This window comes from Eschrichtius robustus, chromosome 2, assembly GCF_028021215.1.
Source record: "Eschrichtius robustus isolate mEscRob2 chromosome 2, mEscRob2.pri, whole genome shotgun sequence".
Classification (NCBI taxonomy): Eukaryota; Metazoa; Chordata; class Mammalia; order Artiodactyla; family Eschrichtiidae; genus Eschrichtius; species Eschrichtius robustus.
The window spans coordinates 71,672,702-71,688,209 of NC_090825.1; positions in this window are offsets into that span (position 1 = coordinate 71,672,702).

Here is a 15,508-nt window from a genome sequence, read left to right on the forward strand (position 1 = left end):
TCGTTCATGACTTGTGTTCACTGTGGGTCTGCTTTATTTCAGCCCTGGGTTCACAGAGCAGTCTCCCTGCACTCAGGGTGACAGAGCAGCTTCTGCCTGAAGCACTGCCTGTCCTTATGGCAGAGATAACACTGAGTCGTGCAATGGCTCTGAAACCTCTGCAAAGAAGTGACTCACCACTTCTGTTCACATTTCACTAGCTAATGCCAGTCACATGGCACTGCCTACATTGAACATTGCAGGTCAATGTATAGGCCTCCTCTAGGGAGGGAGTCCACAGGCAGAAACACTGAAAATAGTGAAAAGTGCTTAAATATTCCACATTAAGTCCAAGTAATCTCCACTCCTTATGCACGAGGTAAAGCAAGGCCAGGAATTTAGTCAATTCTATTACATGGGTAGTGGAAGAAAGGAGAAGTGATAGTTATTGGGCACCTCCCAGGCTAAGTGCTTTACATAATTAGTCCACAGAATCATCTCAACACAGGGTAGAATGGCATCTGCAGCCTGATTTTACAGAGAAAAAAAAAAACAATGCTAATGAGTAATAATGCTATGGTAAAGGCCATACATTACCAGACTGCAGGTGAATTTGACACTTTAAATCAGGTATACAGACAGCCATCCTTGCCATCAAAAATATTTATTCAGAACTCATCCGTGTATGATAGGAACTGTGTAGACATAACTCCCTTACAGTTGACAATCTTAGAGTCACACTTTGTGCAAACATACTTTAAAAGACGACAGAATAAAACATAAATACAATACCTGAGTCAATGGGAAAATGTTTACACTCCATAAAACAAGTTAAGCATTTATGAAATTTATGCAGAAAGAATAGGAAAAATTCATTTATGTTACCATCACGTTAAAGTTCTGTATCATTAGAGGACCAAGGTAGGTGGAATCTCTATGAAAACTCGTATGATCTCTTAATATTTTTACTAGCTCAACAAAAGGAAAAGGAGTGGCATTTATGTCCTCAACTTTCCTTGTTCTGAGAATCCTAAAATAACAAGGTGTCTTTATAATCGTGTGCAGGTTGATCCCCCAAACGACTTGGTAATTAGTAATTAGACATGTATGTCTCTACTTTTACAGTAGAATGAATACATTAAAAAAAAAAAAAACTACAGTGATTCTCCCTCAGTAATGCTAATCACAGACAAATATTTTCACTTTTACTCCCTCTAGTTTCTCCCATCTTCACCATTTTTCTGTACATAATTCAGTCCACTCTTCTAGGCCTCACTTATCCACACAATGCTACAACATTTCTGGAATTCTGTTTATTACTTATATGTTTTGACTATCACATCCACATGTTTAACCGCAGCCTGAGTAGTCTTACTCTTCCAACTTCTAGAACAGTAGCTTTTAAACTTTAGTGTCGCATTACCCAAGGCACTTGTAAGAAGAAAAAATGAAAGAAAGAAAATCTCCTCTTGTGTCCTTCCCCATTCTAATGCAATACATTCAATATAGAAAGGGGCCTAGGAATCAGCAGTTTAAATCAAGCCTCTACCCCCCCACCCCCAGCCTGGGGAAATTTGAGGACCCTCCTGGGCCACAAGAAGAAAGCTGTATACTGCCCCTCCACGTACTGCCACATTTTTATGGATATTTCCAAAGATGTTCTATATCAAATTTTATTATCTCAGGCTAGAATTTATTTTCACTCCAAACTGTAGGAATGAATTACTGAAACCTCTTCTAAATTATACATTTTCAGGTTATTGTGACCCCTGAAGCTGTGAGAATGTGTATACTCAAGGTGAATTTTCAGACTCAAAAATGGAAAGAAAAAAAAAAGTTTCTGCCTGCTGATTATGAAGAATATCAGCTGATGGAAAAGCAGTGAAAATACTCATGGAAATTCAGGACAACACCAAACAGTCTCAGATTGCAATTAAAAATTCTGATTTGGTCAATATACAGTACAAAAATTTGACATAATTTCTGCTTAGAAAAGTAAAAAAAAAAAAAAAAACTGTTATAATGATCCCAATATATATATTTTTGAAACAAACAACAATTTGGCCTATTCCATTAACATCTGGGTAAGGGAACAAAGACCTTCCCAACCACAGCTCTCCATGCACTCTACCTCAAATCAAGTTTGGTCACCATTGACAGTCCCTTGAGCCTGCCCCAGTTCGATGTGCTTTCTTCCTTTCTCCCTTCCCGACTGTTCCCTTACTTCAGCATGTTCAAATCACAATTATCCTTTAAGACTCAGTTCCAATGCCACCAACCCCCTTACGTTTTCTATATCCCTTCAGCCAGAAATAACCGATCCTTCCAATTTCCTCTGGTACTTTTTGTCTGCTCTGACATGATTACTCAGTCTTACCTTTAACTACAATTATTTCAATTCACAAATACTTTTTACCTATATAGCCAGAGACAAAGATTTATCTTTGTATTACCTAGAATGCCTAGTAGAGGCAAATGTTCCAGTGTTTATAAAAAAAATAGATCAGTGAAGAAAGAAAACATACTAAAATACCTCAATAATCAGTAGCTTCTCTAACTGGATATAAATCGGGCATAGGAAAAACTATCCTTAAGAAAACATCTTAATAAAAATGAATAAATATTTGAACTGTTTTAAATCAAATTATCTCAAGCTCAACACTACTGACATTTTGGGGCAAATAATTCTTTGTTGTGGGGTGAAATCCTGTGCACTGTAAGATGTTAAGCAAGTGGCTTGACCTCTACTCACTAGATGCCAGTCACACCTCCTCCCTCAGTTGTGACTACCAAAACTATCTCCAGACATTGTCAAATGACCCCTGGGGGGACAAAATCATCCCTGATTGAGAACAATTATTTTGAAGTAAAATTGTTTTCTTGGACTATATTAGAAAAAGCCATATATTAACCTGCTAGCCAAAGAGAATGGAGAAAAAGGCCATGATACAATAGAAACACTCCAGTGGGAAGGACAACACATGTGACATAGAAAAGAACCCTTAAAGCGCAGCCCTCAAGTTATAGGGAGAATGGGAAAGATGACAGAAAACTTGAGATATGCAACTGCATTGCTTCACAATGGTGAAAAAAGGTGGATATCAAAAAACCATGCCTGAAAATCTTGTCCCCAAACAAGCTTTTGAAATATTTTCTTCAGTTGCCAGAGTTTAGGAAGAAATAGGTGATCACTAGGATTAAACATGGGTCCATTAAGATCAGATAGTGCCATACTGACCTCATTTCCTTTTATGATCATATAAATAAATCGGAAAATATTGAATTTATATTGTAAGAAATTTTATAAAATCTTTTAAAACGTGTTGCAGCAGAAATTAAATGGCCATCCACTTAGGAGCCTATCTTCAAAAAAAAGGAAGCATCAGATGAAATAAGAGACTTTCCATCTCCAAGACTGTACAACTGTAGGTACTGCACCATACTCAGGTCACGCTCTCTTTTCTCCTTGAGGAAACTCATGGGGAAGAGATCTCGGTAGAGCAGCCTGAGGATCACAGAGGAATAGAAACCCACTCAGCAAAAACCCGCAGCATAAGAAGCTGAAAACAAGGATGCAGATCCATCACTTGACTTTAAGTCAAGAAGACAGAAATAGCACCTGTTTAGCTCCTTATTTATCTGGCATATAATAGGTGCTCAATAATTATAACTAAAGGAATGAATGTCACAGGATCTAATTTAACTCTAATTGAGTCTAATGGTGCTCTCCTAGCAGATGAGTATGCACTAAGTACTATTTATCCCTTCCATGCATGCTATGACCTCAGTGTAGAAAAGAAAGCAGGGCTGATTGGCTTCCTTCTTTGATGCAGGAGAGAGGAAGACTCAAGAACAGACATCCATAACTAATACAGTCTGTTAGCACTCGCTGAGGGTCATGCTTACGTGTCCTCACATTTTCAAGGCAGAGGAAGAGGGTGGGAAGCCTAGCATGACAATCAATACCAAAATTACAGCTCCATGATAAGAAATGCTGTCAACATGGTAATGACTTGTTTAAACATTTATTAAATCACTTCACAACAGATAGTAACACATGAAGTGTTATCCTCACATTTCACAGTGACATCACTTCTAAGCAGAAAAAATGCTAGCCAAACTGTTTCTTAAAATCTTCATCAAGATATTATGTAGTTAGTTTTGAGGGGCTTAATTATTCTTATTTGTTCACAGACAACTTTTTACAAACAAATTCGGCAACCAAATGCACGCATGGATGCATTATTATTGCTGAAAAAATAAATGTCTAAAATCAGGAAATTCAATGTTGGAATATCCACAACACAATAATTTTCACCTTCTCTATGCATTTTTCAGCCCTCCTCTATTTCAGTTTGACTTTCTGTGATCATGGATTATAACAAAGTTACTATTAATGACAGAATCACAATTTAGAATTTATAAAATTGTGTGAATTCAATGTTCAATCTTATGTTTCTTCTTTCATCAGTTTAAAAACTTTCACTCCAAAGAAAATAACAAAGAAAAGGAAGGAATATTTTTTGAAAACACACTCTTATTGGTCATTTCTAAACTGCTACCCATTCTCCAAGTAAATATAGCTATACAAAGATATATATACATACATATAAATACTTTTCAAATAGAATATTGCTGGATTGGCCTAGTTACCTTTTCAGAATAGGTCAAAGAAAGCTATTGATAGTATAACATTTTTACGTCTATTTATTACCTGAACCATTTATTTTTGTATTAATTGGGATACAGGTTATGCTGTAGAAACAAAAAGGCCATGAAGTTCAATGGTTTAAGAAAGAAATCAAGATCTATATAGGCAGTTCCAAGCTAGTGTGGTATCTCCACGAAGCTGGAGACCCAAACCCTTCTTTAATGTTGCTTTACCACTCATTAGAACATTGTCTGTCTGCAGTTAAAGAGGCCTCACCACTATGTCCACTACATCCTCATTCCAGCATGGCAAAGTTGGGATGTGGTGTGTAAACCAGAGCGTGCTTTCTTTAAAGGCACTACTTAAAAGTTGTTCAAATCACATCCCTTTCACCAGACCCTGGTCACATAACCACTCTCAACTGCGAGACAGCCTTGATTTTGAGTGGTCATGTGCCCAGCTACAGTCTGGAGGTTCCATTCCTAAAGAAAAAGGAGAAGTAGATATTGGGACATCTACAAGGCTTTGCTACACTTTGAACTATTTTTAGTATTTGAGCCAAGTTCAGTCTTACTGTTACTGTAAGATGCAGAAAATACCTTGACTTTCATTAGCCAAAACACCTGATTCCAAACATGATGGAGCAGCCCACCGCAGGGAGACACTGAATAGGCTTTTGTTTTAATTTCCTGATAGATTATTCTCAGAGTGGCACATCCTGATCTCAGATCCAAGAAGGTCGCACAGAACAAAGTCTGGGTGCCCACCATTCACGCTGCAGAGAAATGAGAGCAAGCTACAAAAGGAGGCATGATTTTATGCTGAAGTTAATTCTGGAGAAGAGAATTTCCTTCCCTTTGCCTGACTGAGCATGAATCATACAGACTGAGAGCAAGGGAAGGGATATAAATGATTAAAAAACCCACCTCTTTCTCTGGATTCTGAGTGTGTGATAGCTGAAGCTCACATACCTATTAGTGGCCAATGGGATGGCATCTACATGGTCTGATTCCAAGTTTGGTCCTTTTTCCATTGCACCAAAGTGCCTCCAATGTGGCAAGCTGTATTAATAAAAAAAAACAATGAGAATGCTCGGGTTATTATATTGAGAATCCAAATAATTCAGTAGGGGGAGAAGTAAGAGTAAAAATCCAGTGAACCTGTCAAGATTTTTATTCACAACAAAGGCTTATACTTCTCTGCATAGAAGTTCCCTGAGGATAGGATTGTTGTATGTTTTGTCTACTGCTATTCCTGTCACATAGTAGGCACTAAATAAATATTCATGGAATTAATGAACAGAATAGTCTTGTACAACCACCAGTCTCAACCTGAAGCTCAGACTCTGAAAACCCTGTTCTTATACTGGTTGTTCTTGGAGCAGCTCTCCCTGGAACCAGGGGTAGCAGTGTGCAAGAGCCTCAATCATTGTACTGCCTCCCAGTCATCCCTCAGGAGCAAGGGTACAGCTGGGTCCCTTTTCCATATGAGCAGCATGGAGCAATCTAACCACAAACTTATGCAATCAGTTCAGAGTTTCTCTCCAGGGAACATTTTCCTCGTACTGTCTAAAGATGTTTTATTTTCCCTGTTGCCTTCTTTCTCCCATTTTTTTCCATTTCTCTTTAGAAATCATAATCAGCCTTTTTCATTCACAACACCCAGAGATTTAAAAAACAGAAAATCCCCTAGAAATAATGAGTAACTCAACACTGCGAAATTCTCTAGGTAATTCAGCAGGCCCCTGATCATACATTATATCCTAACTACCCAATTGTAAAATTCCCAATTCACCAGAGAAGCTCATGATGAACCAGAAAAAGCCAGTTGTAAAAGTACTGTAGAGCTACCTCTATTCAGGAAACAAAATGAAAGAGATAGGGGCAAAACAGAAAAAGACAAGCACTGTGCACTAATACTGCTGTTGTAATAATAATAACTCAATACTGTTGGCATTTTGCAGTTTACACAATCCCATGGTACACATAATTAAAATGAGGCTCAGTATTCTTAAGTGGGTTGTTTAATATTATGTAACTGATACATCTTGGAACGTAGAGCCAGACTGAAGTCCTTTGAGTCTAAATGTTATGTTCTTGTCAATACATCGTGCTACTTTTTAAAAGATTAACATGAATTCTGAAATCATAGAAGAATCTTACATCTTCTGGAAGGTCAGAGGATCCACTGAATATAACAATGGTTTAAAACTGTGGTACTGTAGCCTGTAAATGCATCTTGATCACTTCAGACATGTGTTACAAGTAATTTATTAACAATAATAAGGTGTTATAGTTTAGGAGTGGCTACCTTGTAACAACTTAGAGCAGATATACCTGTCACACACTCACTCACTTGTATCACAATATGCTTTTTTTGGGTGGATACAGAATCTGTGCAGTAATGGCTATCAGGTCAGCATATGCACAGAACCTTACTTTCACCACTGACAGTGGGCCTCGAAGGGGTGAGGGGAGCATTTTTGTATGTATCATGTGGGAATCTCTGGTTCAAAATAAGAAACCTGGAGCTACAAACTTTATTTTCATTCTGTTTTACTGACCGGAATGCAAATTTGTGCCACTCAATCATAAGTGGCAGCAACAAAGATCTAGAGCTAGAAGAGATCTGGGGCCATTACTGGAAAAGAAACCAAAGATAATCCTCTTTGTATATAAACGCCAACATATTGCCTTTGGCAAGGTCCATTATTATGACTGAAGGAGTATGGAAAACTTGGAAACAATTCAAAGAACAGGGCTCACCTCCCATTAGACAGAACAAATGTTATTTCTCTGAGGTTGTCTATGTCTACGTTATGTAATTTTAATTGACTGTTCCTCCCCTCAGTGTTCTGTGTACACACTCACACTATAATAGTTATTTCTACATAATTATTCATTGCATTTTTGTCTCTTCCCCAAATGTAAAAAATTCCTCGAGGGCAGGAAATATTTTATTCATTGTTATACATCCATAATGGGTGTTCAAAAATGTCGATTTAATAAAAATGGTTGATTAGGATTGGAAAGTAGAACCTGTGGTTTTTTTTGTTTGTTTTTTTTCTTTTTTAAAGCAGTGGGAATTTCTTAATCTGAGGAGTGGTCACAATAAGACTATTTAAGGAATGATTGGTAAGGCAGATACATACAGTGATTAAATTTTTGCTAGAAAGCGCTGGTTCATATGAGGCTTCATAGGACTTCAAGTTTTACTCAGGATTTCATGGAAAACCACTGGAGGATTTTACACAGAGGATTAATATGGCTAACATGTTGAAAATAATTTGTAGGGGGACAAAGGCAAAAACAGGAAGACCAGGTAGGAGGAAGTTACAGCAATAATCCAGGCAAGAGATTATGTTGGCTTTAAGGATGGTAGTTGTGAAGGCTATAAGGAGGGGGTCAAATTCTAGATTTTTACTGTAATGTATAAAGTAGTCAACAGGAACTCCATATAGATTGGTTTCCAAAAGCAATCAAAGATGAATGCAAAGTTTTTGGCTAAACTAATAAGAAGGATGGAATCCTTCAAGCTTTGAAACTAGATCATATTCCTGATGGAAGGAGTATAGATAAAGAAGCAAAGAGGTATGATGTAGGAAATACCAAGCACCTTGATATTCAGGAGTGGCCAGAGAGGTATAACTAGAACCAAGAGAGAGTGTTGTTCTTGAAATCATGTGAAGTAATGATTTTTAAGAAGGAAGGAGAAGGAGGGTCTCAGTGACCTGTTTTAAAAAAAAAATCTGTCAAATGAGATGAGGATTTAGCAAAATGGCAAACACTGGTAAACTTAATAAGAGTTACATGTGATGGAGAGATGGGGTTAAAAGCCTATTGATATGCGAACAAAAGAGAATGGAAGGAGAGGACCTAGATACAGTGGGTACCAACAACTCTTTTTTAAAATCTTTTATTGAAATATTGTTGATTTACAGTGCTGTGCTAGTTTCAGGTGTATGGCAAAGTGATTCAGTTATACATATATATATTCTTTTTAGATTCTTTTTCATTATAGGTTATTACAAGATACTGAATATAGTTTCCTGTGCTATACAGTAGGTCCTTATTGGTTATCTATCTTATTTATAGTAGTGTGTATATTTCAATCCTAAACTCCTAATTAATCTCTCCTCCTCCTTTCCCCTTTGGTAACCATAAGTTTGTTTTCTATGTCTGTGAGACTATTTCTGGTTTGTAAATAAGTTCATTTGTGTCATTTTTTTACATTCCACATATTAACCTATATCATATGATATTTGTCTTTCTCTGCCTGACTTACTTCACTTAGTATGATAATCTCTAGGCCCATCCATGTTGCTGCAAATGGCATTATTTTGTTCTTTTTTGTGGCTGAGTAATATTCCATTGTGTATATGTACCACATCTTCTTTATCCATTTATCTGTTGATGGACACTTAGGTTGCTTCCATGTCTTGGCTATTGTAAATAGTGCTGCTATGAACACTGGGGTGCATGTATCTTTTCAAATTATAGTTTTCTCATACCTATGCTCAGGAGTGGGATCACTGGATCATATGGTAACTTTATTTTTAGTTTTTTAAGGAATGTCCATACTCTTCTCCACAGTGGCTGCACCAATTTACATTCCCACCAACAGTGTAGGAGGATTCTTTTTTCTCCACATCCTCTGCAGCATTTATCGTTTGTAGACTTTTTGATGATGGCCATTCTGACCGGTGTGAGGTGATACCTCATTGTAGTTTTGATTTGCATTTCTCTAATAATTAGTAATGTTGAGCATCTTTTCATGTGTTTGTTGGCCATCTGTATGTCTTCTTTGGAGAAATGTCTATTTAGATCTTCTGCCCATTTTTTGATTGGGTTGTTTGCTTTTTGATATTGAGTTGTGTGAGCTGTTTGTATATTTTGGAAATTAATCCCTTATCCATCACATCATTTGCAAATATTGCTGCCATTCCATAGGTTGTCTTTTCATTTTTATTAATTAATTTATTTACTTGGCTGTGTTGGGTCTTCATTTCTGTGGGAGGGCTTTCTCTAGTTGTGGCAAGCGGGGGCCACTCTTCATCGCGGTGCACGGGCCTCTCACTATCGCGGCCTCTCTTGTTGCGGAGCACAGGCTCCAGACGCGCAGGCTCAGTAGTTGTGGCTCACGGGCCTAGTTGCTCCACAGCATGTGGGATCTTCCCAGACCAGGGCTTGAACCCACGTCCCCTGCATTAGCAGGCAGATTCTCAACCACTGCGCCACCAGGGAAGCCCTGTCTTTTCATTTTGTTTATGGTTTCCTCTGCTGTGCAAAAGCTTTTAAGTTTAATTAGGTCCCATTTGTTTATTTTTATTTCCATTACTTTAGGAGGTGGATCCAAAAAAATATTGCTGTTATTTATATCAAAGATTGTTCTGCCTATGTGTTCCTCTAGGAACACTATGTTTTACAGTATCCAGTCCTACATTTAGGTCTTCAATCCATTTTGAGTTTATTTTTGTATATGGTGTTAGAGAATGTTCTAATTTCATTATCTTACATGTAGTTGTCCAGTTTTCCCAGCACCACTTGTTGAAGAGACTGCCTTTTCTCCATTGCATATTCTTACTTCCTTTGTTGTAGATTAATTGACCAAAACTCTGTGGGTTTAACTCTGGGCTTTCTATCCTGTTCCACTGATCTATACCATCTGTGTTTGTGCCAGTACCATACTGTTTTGATGACTATGACTTTGTAGGATAGTCTGAAGTCAGGGAGTCTGATTCCTCCAGCTTCATTATTCTTTCTCAGGATTACTTTGGCTATTCAGGATCTTTTGTGTTTCCATACAAATTTTAAAATCTTTCGTTCTAGTTCTGTGAAAAATGTCATTGGTAATTTGATAGTGATTGCATTGAATCTGTAGATTGGCTTGGGTCATTTTAACAATATTGTGTCTTCTAATCCAAGAACATGGTATATCTCTCCATCTGTTTGTGTCATCTTCTATTTCTTTCACCAGTGTCATAGTTTTCAGAGTACAGGTCTTTTGCCTCCTTAGGTAGGTTTACTCCTAGGTATTATATTCTTTTTGATGCAGTGATAATTGGGATTGTTTCTTTAATTTCTCTTTGTGATATTTCGTTGTTAGTGTATAGAAATGCAACAGATTTCTGTATATTAATTTTGTATCCTGCAACTTTAACAAATTCATTGATGAGGTCTAGTAGTTTTCTGGTGGTGTCTTTAGGATTTTCTATGTATAGTATCATGTCATCTGCAAACAGTTACAGTTTTGCTACTTCCTTTCCAATTTGGATTCCTTTCCTTTTCCTTATCTTATGACCACGGCTAGGACTTCCAAAACTATGTTGAGTAAAAGTGGCGAGAGTGGGCATCCTTGTCTTGCTCCTGATCTTAGAGGAAATGCTTTTTAGCTTTTTACTGTTGAGTATGATGTTAGTTATGGGTTTGTCATATATGACCTTTATTATGTTGAGGTATGCTCCCTCTATGCCCACTTTTTGGAGAGAGATTTTTTATCATAAAGCAATCTTGGATTTTATCAAAAGCTTTTCCTACATCTATTGAGATGACCCTGTGGCTTTTATTCTTCAGTTTATTAACTGGTCTATGACATTGATTGATTTGGGTATATTGAAAAATCCCTGCATCCCTGGGTTAAATCCCACTTGATCATGGTGTATGACCTTTTAATGCATTGTTGGAGTCAGTTTGCTAGTATTTTGTTGAGGATCTTTTCATCTATGTTCATCAGTGGTATTGGCCAGTAATTTTCTTTTTTTGTAATATCTTTGTCTGGTTTTGGTATCAGGGTGATGGTGGCCTCATAGAATGAGTTCTGCAGTGTTCCTTCCTCTGTAATTTTTTGGAATAATTTCAGAAGGCTTAGTGTTAACTCTTCTCTGAATGTTTGGTAGAATTTACCTGTGAAGCCATCTGGTCCTGGACATTTGTTTTTTGGGAGTTTTTAAATGACTGATTCATTTTCATTACTGGTAACTGGTCTGTTCATATTTTCTATTTCTTCCTGGTTCAGTCGTGGGAGATTGTACTTTTCTAAGGATTTGTCCATTTCTCCTAGGTTGTTCATTTTATTGGCATCTAGTTGTTTGTAGCAGTCTTTTATGATCCTTTGTATTTCTGTGGTGTTGGTTGTAAGTTCTCCTTTTTCATTTCTGATTTTATTGTTTGGGGCCCTGTCTCTTTTTTTCTTGGTGAGTCTGGCTAAAGGTTTATTAATTTTGTTTATCTTTTCAAAAAACTAGCTTTTAGTTTCATTGATCTTTTCTATTGTTTTTTCATCTCTATTTCATTTATTTCTGCTCTGATCTTTATGTTTTCTTTCCTTCGAGCAACTTCGGGTTTTGTTTGTTCTTCATTCTCCAGTTGTTTCAGGTGTAAGGTTAGGTTGTTTATTTGAGGTTTTTCTTGTTTTCTGAGGTAAGTTTGTATTGCTATAAACTTCCCTCTTAGAACTGCTTTTGCTGAATCTCAAAGGTTTTTGGATCATCATGTTTTCATTTTCATTTTCTCTTTTTCAATTTTTTGATTTTCTCTTTTGATTTCTTCAGTGATCCATTGGTTGTTTAGTAGCATATTGCTTAGCCTCCACGTGCTTGGTTGTTTTTTTTTTTTTTTTGCAGGTTTTTTTCGTAGTTGATTTCTAATCTCATAGCATTGTGGTTGGAAAAGATGCTTGGTATGATTTCAATTTTCTTAAATTTACCAAGGCCCAGCATGTGATCTAACCTGGAGAATGTTCTATGTGCACTTGACCAACAACTCTTTTGAAGGATTATGCTGTGAAAAAGGAGAGCAGAGAAATGAAGAGGAAACTAGAGAGGACATGAAATCACAAAAATACTTTTTTTAAAAAATGGACTTTTTTTTTAGAGCAGTTTTAGGTTCACAACAAAATTGAGCAGAAGGTATAGAAAGGTCCCATTTCTCCCCTACCTCCCACACATGCATAGCCTCTTCCATTATCAAAATCCCCCGTCAGAATGGTAGAATTTGTCACAACTGATGAACATATATTGACACATTGTTATCATCCAGTGTTCACAGTTTACATTAGGGTTCACTCTTGGTGTTGTACATTGTGTGGGCTTAGACAAATGTATCCTCCATGATGACATGTATCCTTCATAGTAGTTTCTCTGTCCAAAGAGCCCTTTGTGCTCTACCTATTCTTCCCTCAATCCTTCCTAATCCCTGGCAACCACTGATCTTTTCACAGTCTCCATAGTTTTGCCTTTTCTGTAAGGTCATACAGTTGGAATTATATAGTATGTAGCCTTTTCAGAATGGCTTTTTTCACCTAGTAATATGCATTTAAATTTCCTCTATGTCTTTTTATGAGTGATAGCACATTTCTTTTTTTTTTTTTTAAACGCATTGTTTACTTTGTTTATTTATTTATTTACTTTTGGCTGTGTTGGGTCTTCGTTTCTGTGCAAGGGCTTTCTCTAGTTGTGGCAAGCGGGGGCCACTCTTCATCGCGGTGTGCGGGCCTCTCACTATCGCGCCCTCTCTTGTTGCGGAGCACAGGCTCCAGACACGCAGGCTCAGTAATTGTGGCTCACGGGCCTAGTTGCTCCATGGCATGTGGGATCTTCCCAGACCAGGGCTCGAACCCATGTCCCTGCATTGGCAGGCAGATTCTCAACCACTGCGCCACCAGGGAAGCCCCACATTTCTTTTTAGAGCTAAAGAATATTCCATTGCTTGGATGTACCACAGTTTATTTACCCTTTCACCTACTGAAGGACATCTTGACAATTATGAATAAAGCTACTATAAATATCCACGTTCAGGTTTTTGTGTGGACATAAGTTTTCAACTTGTTTGGGTCAATACCAAGGAGCAGGATTACTGGATTCCTAATAAGAGTATGTTTAGTTTTCTAAGAAACCACCAAGCTCTATTCCAAAGTGACTGCACCATTTTGCATTCCCATCAGCAATGAACGAGCATTCCTGTTGCTGCACATCCTTACTAGCATCTGGTGTTCTCAGTGCTTCGGATTTTGTCTATTCTAATATGTATATAGTGGTATCTCATTATTGTTTTAATTTTCATTTCCCTGATAACATATGATGACATATATGCTTATTTGCAATTTGTACTTATTCTTTGGTGAGGTGACTACTAAGGTCTTTGATCCATTTTTAACTGGATGGTTTGTTTTCCTATTGTTGAGTATTAAGAGTTCTTTGTATATTTTGGATAATAGTCCCTTATCAAATGTGTTTTTTGTAAATATTTTCTCCCATTTTGTGGCTTCTCTTTTCATTATCTTGATACTGTCTTTCTTAGAGCAGAAGTTTTAATGAGGTTGAGATTATAAATTCTTTCTTTTATGGACTGTGCCTTTGATGTTGCATCTAAAAAATCATCAAACCCAAGATCATCTGGATTTTCTCCTATGTTATCTTCTAGGAATTTGATAGTTTTGTGTTTTACGTTTAAGTCTGTGATCTATTTTGAGTTAAGTTTTGTGAAGGGTGTAAGGTCTGCATCTACATTCATTTTTTTGGCATGTGGATGTCAGTTGTTCCAGCATCATTTGTTGAAAAGACTATTTTCTCTCCATTGTATTGCCTTTGCTCCTTTGTCAAAGATCAGATGACTATATTTTTTGAGGTCTACTTCTGAATATTCTATTCTGAAATGGTCATGAAATTTAAAGTGAAATGAGTCAGCATAAACTTCCCCAGACAAGTTCAGCTGCTTAGATGTAGATACAAAGTAGGCAAAGTTTAAAAACTACTACACCACATACAAGCTGTGTGATCACAGAAGACTTACTTAGTTTCTCCAAGCTTCTACTGTCTGATTTATTTTTACAGGTGTGTTGCAAGACTCAAATGAGATAATATATGTATACTGTAGTGATTAAGAGCTCAATCACTAGATTTAGTCTGATTTGGGTTTAATTCCTGTGTTAGTAAAAGAGAGGGGAACAAGGGAAATGAGGGCATATGCAAAGTAATGTTTATAAATGCAAACCATAGAATCTAAGCTGGACAAAGAGGGAGGTGAGAACATGAAACAGGGTAAGGGAGGACAGTGAAAATGTGATTGGATCAGCTTGGGGAGTTTTGTTATCAGCTGGAAAGACAGGAGGTGGTCAGAAAGTAGAATACCTAAAACTGATAATACGGTGGGAATGCATTAATTGATATGATCTTGGAAATAAATGTCTGATGTAAGGTAGAAAAATAGAGTAATGAAGAAGAGGTCAAGAAGCTGAAAGTCTGAGTATCATCTCTGTGGATACTGAAGTCACTAAGAGGTATGACAGGGAGTAGTGTTGATAAGAATGACAAGTGGAGGTTAAAATACTCAGGAATGAGGTTTCTGTAAGTAACTGCAAAAAGGAAGGAAGTGTGGATTATCTCATAGCTGGACCTTCAAAGGTAGGGAGGGGTTAAGGAGGAATGAGGGAATAAGAAGCAAGGAAGAGAATACATTACCTGGGAGCATAGTAGTTCAAGAGGTGCCATTATGGGGAAAAAAAGGAAGGGAAAAAAGGCAGCCCCCACTTGATAGAGTGCAGAGCATGTTTAAACCATCTAGCTTCTTACGACTCAAAAGCCATATTCTTAGATCGTAAACTAGCTGCTCAACTCTGCCACACTCTGTAGGAAAGCAGGCTGCATCATCATCCACCTCTATATTACACTGTATCCTTATAAGAGTCTGGATCAAACAAAATATCAACCCATGTAATAATAAGGTCCAAAAAAATTGTGGAGACACAGCCATAGTGGCAGCCTAAAAAAAATATTTAGAGTAGTCAACCAAGTAAATATCTAGAAAGTAAGCATCAATGGTGAGATAAATATGAATCACCATTTGCTTTTAAACAGTTTTATATTTTCTTGATTCTTCCAAT